Below are 7347 nucleotides of genomic sequence, written 5' to 3' on the forward strand. Positions count from 1 at the left end.
TCCTAAAACACCACAGAGAGGCCCATCCAGGCTCACTCAGAGGCTTCAAAGCCAGGAAAACACAAGCTTTCCTTGAGCTTCTTTTCGTTCTCCACTCCAGAGCCCAGAGCCCCCCATGTTAGGGACCCAAAGCGACATCAAGTCCTGAGTCCTCCAGACAACCTGAGAACTGCCCCTAAACACACCCGTTACTAAAAATCCTAATTGCTTCCAATAGACCAAGATGTTTATTGGACTTACTAGAAATAATGCTGGCCAAGAGGCTACCAAACAAAGATACCTCCTGTCCCAGGAAACTGGTAGAAGTCGCAATAGAATTTCCAGAACTAGCCTTCTATAGCAACCATCAGTCACAAGATCACTTAGTACTTAAAATATGGTGTTCTGGTAAATACAACCAAGATTTATAGCTAATATATCTCTGTTACTCACTTGCTGGCTGTATATAAATCTCTATCTTTCAGGGTCTCACATCTTTAAGATCTTTCTGGCTCTCAAAGTCTATGGTTCTAATGATATAAATATTCAAGGAGTAGGTTAAGGAGAGAATTTAATTATTTTCTACTTATTTTATTTTTAAATCAGTAAATTTTACATAAAATTTTCCACTTTATTTTAAGTGTACATTTCAAGTATTAAATACATCTGCATTATTGTGCAACCATCACCATCATTCACCTCCAGAACTTTTTTCGTCTTCCAAAACTAAAACTGTATTCATTATACATTAACTCTTCATTTTTCTCTGTTGTAGTTCCTTGTAAACACCATTCTACTTTCTGTCTCTATGAATTTGACTACTCTGGGTATCTCATCTAAGCAAAATAATACAGCATTTGTCCATTATTTTAGCATAATGTCTTCAAGGTTCATTCATGTTGTAGTATGCGTCAGAAACTTCTTCCTCTTTTAAAGCTGAATAATATCCTATGTATATATAAATACCATATTTTGTTTATCACCTGTTGATGGAAACTTAGGTTGTAAGAAAAAAATTGTTAATTACTTGCTATAGTGTTAATTTCCTTTCAGATTAGGTTCTTAACTACATGTCAAAATCACCTAGGAGTTTTTAAAACTACAGAGTCCTGGGTTTACCCCTAGAATTGCTAGATCAAAATTTCCAGAGTGGGGCCTAGGCATCTGTGTCTTAAGAAAACCAAGGGACTAGGTTCTCATAAAAAAGTAACTGCAGGGCTGTCCCTCCTACAAAGGAATTTTGTGTGGGGTGATGTGAATATGGGTCTCTATAGCACACCCAATATACTCTCAGCCAGTTGTAGTTACAACTTAAACATGAAACAAGTCAAGAAGAAATACATGTGTGGAGGTGATAAGTGACTCATTCTTCTACCCAGAGGACAAATGCTGGAGTTGCAGCAAAAAACAGAAAAACCCTGGCAGCAGTACATGATGGAAGACTGGCTTTTACTTCACTTTTTTGGTTCACGGTATTAAGGGACCAAATCGTGGAGGTAGAATAGAATTGCACTTTGATGCATCAAAGCAGCTCCATATGGATGCTGACCAGATAATGAAAACCTTCCAATAACTGAGGATTCTAGAAAGAGATTCCTCCATAAAAATAAGTGTGGAGTTAGCATAGCCAAGGGGAAAAAAATCACACAGCCTGTCTTTTGACATTATACATTTTAATGCATGAGTAAGAGACAAAAATTAACATGGAACTGATAAATATGACAACACAGGGGTCTAGTTTCTGACCATTTCCTTTAAGAGAACTATATGCTATATTGAACTGGCCTCTAATTATTCATATACCTATGTTAGTAACCTCAAAAAAATCATTTTTTGAAAGTAGGAGTTATTCATCTTATTGCATCTTATTCATCTTGTTAAAAATTCAATCAATGTTTTTTGATTGATTGATATTTTGCTTTATCGGCTCTGAAGTTGAAGAATGAAATGTCACAGAACTGTTAAGTTTGTTTAAGGGAATAGTTTAAAATTATTTAGGTTATCTCCAAATTAGAGTATTACTGTAATGTGCTATAAATCAATATAGCATAGAACAGCCTAGAAGTCTTATTTAAAATTTTATTTTCAAATTTCACAAATAACTAGCACTTTAATTTCCCCCAGAACACAGATTTTGAGGCTGATCTTTGATTCTAAGCTGGCTTCCTCTTTCTTGTGCCTAACAGCTCTGTGGGCCACTTTTGGAAGCCACATGTTATTTTGGCATTTCTCTGGATTCATTATACAAGTAACACATTATTTCCAGTTCCTGGGCCATCTGAAATAAGTAAAAATTCTACCTTGTTGCAGGCAGTTAATGACTGGATGAGCCCCAGTCAGGCAAAAAGGCAGTCTGGTCTCTCCACATGCCAAACCTAAAGCAAAGATGGCTAGAAACAGGCTTGAAGAGTCCCAAAAAAACAGGAACTGACTTGAACCTCACTTAAATATAAACCAAATACCATAATGAGGTTTGAAATAATTCAACCCCCCATCTTTATTAGTTCTGTTTGTCTTTTTCTGCTGTTGGTGGTGGTGTTTTTAGTACCCTTGAACTTTTCCTGGGTTCTAGTCTGAACTGAAAGTGCCAGAAAAACAACAAAAATACTGTGATTGTATTTATGGCCTAACCAGAGTGGGAAGCACTGGAAATATCAAGACACCATAATTAAAATCCATCCAATTGCAATTCTTTCAACAACAAAAAATTCAAATAACCAGACCATAGCCAATGTGGCTTTGAAAGGGACTAAGTCTGAGGCCCACTGACAGAGTTTTAAAAAAGTACATATATATATATAAATCTGGAAATAGAAAAGAAGAAATGAAACTGCTTATTTGGGAGCAATTGAAAGGCAAAGGTGTGAGCATATGTAAGTGAAATCTACTCAAATCCCAGTATCCATTTTGACTATTAATATCAATGCCTTGCTTAGTGCTAAGTAAAAATGGATGGTTATATTTATATTAATTCCTTGCTTCTGTACAATGTCTTGAAGATATATTATAAGAATAATTTTTAAAGGAAAAGAAATAAAGATATGGGTCAAATACAACCAGAACAACCAACTTCTGAATGACTGAGACTGAATCTTACAAAATTGTAACTGGAGGTAGATTTTCAATACGAGTAATAAATCCGTATATATGGGCAACTACCATGTTCTCAGCCTTGTACAGACTGCAGACCGAGTGAGAATTTTGGCTCCAGTAACTGAACCAGGGAAGAACAGCTTTAGGAGGAAAATGATGGTGGATTCTAGCTTAGACATGTTACATGTTGAGGTATATGCAGCAGGCACTTGGATAATCAGAGCCTGGGGAAAAGCTGGGAGCTGGAAACAGGTGTTGAGTGATCTGTAAGATGAATATAGTCTAGAAAGAGAAGATGATGACAGAACTACATATGGCACTTAATGGGTAGACAAGATGAAACAGAGAAACCAAAGAGTCCAGGGCCAGCTTCATGGGTGTCTGACCCGGACAGTCTTACTCCATGCTCAGTGGTCTCCAAGCCTCATGAAATGTTCTACTTCTATAGTCTAACATTCTCCATCATTTTATCTCTGAACCTGTGATTTGTAACTGAAGTTGGATAGGACACTGGACATGTGTATGAGCAGAGGAAATGTGTGCACCATGCGTGTCCAACAGGCCTTGCCTCCCTGTGCACAGGCAGTGTCTGCGATGTCTCCTGAGCACAGACTTCCAGAGCCCACGATGTGCGGGGCTCAGCAAGTCTCAAAGTGAGTGCAGGTAAGCGTGTTCCATCTTCAACTCAGTCAGGGGAGTGGGGACGCCTGAAAGTCCCGAAAGGCCACGATTTCTGTTCAAACCAGAATTTGCTGTTTTGAAAGAAATCAATGGCATTCTAGGAAACATAAAATGAAAAAAAAACAACAAAAAAACAAAATCCACCCTCTTCTGTCCTTTCTTCCCAGCAAGGAGAACACTTACACTAAAAATGATGACACAGAAGGAAATAAAAAAGGAGCAACCCACATTTCCTTTCTCTTTCAATCCTGCCTTATTCATCTGTGGCCCATGGTTGAGAGTGGTGGCAGGATGTGTGCATGGAATTTTAAAAGTTTGTTTTATGTAGTGATTCCACGATTCTGGTAAGAATAAGACACATATGTGTATAAGCCACAACATACTGATTATGTCATTTCAGTAAGTCTACATATAAACTAAATGCTCTTAAATGTGCACTTAAAATTAGTATTGTACAATATAAAGATAAATGGTAAAGTTCACACTAATAATTTAAATTTTAATTTTTCTTTACTTAGAATGACATTAAATAGCAAATAGATAAACAGCATCACTGTGAAGAGAAACTGCAAGAGAAATGAAAAACCTTTATGTGAGTATCTAGTGGTACTTTTTCCTGCGTTTTGAACAAGGGAACCCACACTTTCATTTTGCAGTGGGCCGTACCTGAGAGCATCATTAGGTTGAAGTGGAACCAGGATAATCAGAGTCAGGAAGACAAAGAAGTGTTTAGGAGAGAGGATGTTCGGTATTTGCTCAAACACAGCCCTGGAGCAGCCCTCTTGCTGGCAGGTGGCGAGGAGACAAGACTCTCCATGTCTGCCCTCCCAGCTGACATAGGCCGGGGCTCCAGGGAGATGGCTCATCTCTGACATCTGCCTTCCTCCCCTCCTGTGCCCAGGCTGGGGATTGAGAATAGACATTGAACATGGAGGTTAACCTGGTAACCTTTGAGAGAGGAATATGGGGAGATTCCCTAGACCAGTGATGGCGAACCTATGACACGCGTGTCAGAGGTGACACGCGAACTCATTTTTTTGGTTGATTTTTCTTTGTTAAATGGCATTTAAATATATAAAATAAATATCAAAAATATAAGTCTTTGTTTTACTATGGTTGCAAAGATCAAAAAATTTCTATATGTGACACGGCACCAGAGTTAAGTTAGGGTTTTCAAAATGCTGACTCGCCGAGCTCAAAAGGTTCGCCATCACTGCCCTAGACTGAAAGTTAGATTTAAAAGGATTAAGAAGCCAGCAAAGAGAACATCATTGCAGCAAAGATAAATTATACTTCAGAAGCGTATAGGAAGTCTAGATGGATAAATGGATGAGGAGTGGGTGGATGGATAAATGGGAGGATAGATAAACTGACTTATGTACTTTCCTTTTTACTCTTTATAGATTAGGCAATATATTATGAGCTGGGAAAATGGGAGATGTTGGTAATAAGATATACGAAAACCAAGAACAACACTGAAAATATTGTGTAAAACATGCTATGCAGAACAAAATATACTTTTAGGTCAATATAGCACTTGGGTTAGAAGTCAAAAATGTGGTTTCATATATAGGTAACTTTATTTTTTTAAAACGTTTTGTCTCACCAATAAAGGAAAAGATGCTATGTCTATGAACAGGATGCTAAGGGTATTCTAGACATTAGGCCTTATTTGGCACTTTTTCCCCATTGATAAGTATGGGTTATAGTATGCTAAACATCTATACTCTCTCCTCATGTGTCGCATGATAGGCATCTGCCTGGTGTTGCCTAGAGATGGGAATTCAATCTGTGCCTTTGAAAGATGTTCCTCTCAATATGAAGCCAACTGCCCCACATGGGACTTGGCTCTACAACTTCTGCCTCATTAACATCTAATGAGTAGAGTTCAATGCCAAACAGAGAAATTCCTGCTTTGATTATTCCAGATCCAAGGGTATGGCATTGATCTAGGGAATGAAAATGACTCGCAGAAAATTGAAACACACCCTTCACTTATAAAAACACAAACTGCATATCACATAAGTCTGCTTTGCGTGATTATACCTAAAAGACTAATACCAGTTGTAGTGAGATCGTTTGCTTTTCAAATATTTCCAAAAGTGTCATATTCTAGCCTCCTGCTCAGAACGAATTCCTGGCCTCAAATGTGCTTTCAACAGGTTCAAGGATTGTACAGGGAAAGCCAAAGTAGGAGCAAATCTATCTTTCTATGAATTGCCAACACTTGTTCCTGTTATCACAAGCCTGTTTTTACAGTGTGAACAAGTTTGGGTTTTAATCTCAGCTGAGAGACACAGAGCTTGAGGTTCACTCACTTGGGTATAAGAGGCCGTAACAAAGGATCTTGAAAAAAACATGAGGGAAAAGAGGCTCTATTAACCTCTGAAACAAATTGGAAAATGCAGTTTACTTGTAGAATAATACTCGTTTGAAAATTAATTTGAACAATCAGAGAGCAGGGCTTTCCTCTCATTTCATGGCTCAGGACCTCCCCACCCCACATCAAGACAGGAACAGACCCAGATCTCCTGTCTCCTACTATCCATCAAATACCTGCTTCAGACTCAATAGCAATGCCTAAGCCAATCATCTGTGCATGCCTGCTAGGTGCCAGCAGTCCCTTTCAGAGCCCTGATCATTTGTGGTGTGTCCTGAGGATGCTAGCTAACTGTTCTTTCTTTCCTGGGGTAATTGCATGTTTCAGTTCAGAGCAAAAATACAAATAGCTAAGTGACAAACATTCTCTAAGTCCACATGATTCACACACACACGATATTAGAAAGGAAGAAGCTACAGAATCTCACTGGAGGACTATTGTTAGTCATTCCAAATTTTATAAGGAAGAAAGGGTGTTGTGGGCTGGTTGGAAGTATCTGTGAATTATCTGTAACTTTTACTCACTGCCTCAAATATCTGTGAGTCAGTGGCATAAATAACAGGGATTCTGTTGTCTTCAGTGGTAGCCCAGAGCTCACTATGAAATTGTAAGACTATAAATAAGCTTAGGGTTGTCCAGATGTTAGTCACCTACAAACCACTCCACAACGGCCATAGATTAACATACTCTCTGTACTCTTAATCTCTTCATATTTTTTATGTAGACTTTCTTGGACTTTTAGAGAGTCAAGTTTATCTATTTTAAAGAAAAACTTTAAAAGACTGATATACTTCTGCTTAACTGGATTGTATGTTCTGAGGAGTATGAACTTGATCCTATATTTCTTCTGTAATCTCCTTGGCCCACAGCCCTGGGCTATGCTTATAATAACACAGTTGGTTTGACAATGCTGAAAAATGAGGTCAGCTTTTCTAACTTCAAGGAATTCAGCACATGAATAATTTTCTACACACAAAGCATAGAAAATTCAAAATATTAATTTCCATGTGTGATGGAAAGGGAATGAAAAAAAATTACATACAAGACTCATAGGACTTCAGAGTTGACATTCTGTACGATCTTTTATTCGAAGAGACAAGAAAATAAATGTCTCCTAAAGATAGGCTCTTGAGAAAACAGTTTCTTGTAATCAAAAACATATTAGCCCTTGGAATTGCATGGTAGACTCAGCCATTTTAGAAAGGCTCATGTCA

The sequence above is a fragment of the Myotis lucifugus genome, unplaced genomic scaffold, assembly GCF_000147115.1.
Source record: "Myotis lucifugus unplaced genomic scaffold, Myoluc2.0 scaffold_71, whole genome shotgun sequence".
Classification (NCBI taxonomy): domain Eukaryota; kingdom Metazoa; phylum Chordata; class Mammalia; order Chiroptera; family Vespertilionidae; genus Myotis; species Myotis lucifugus.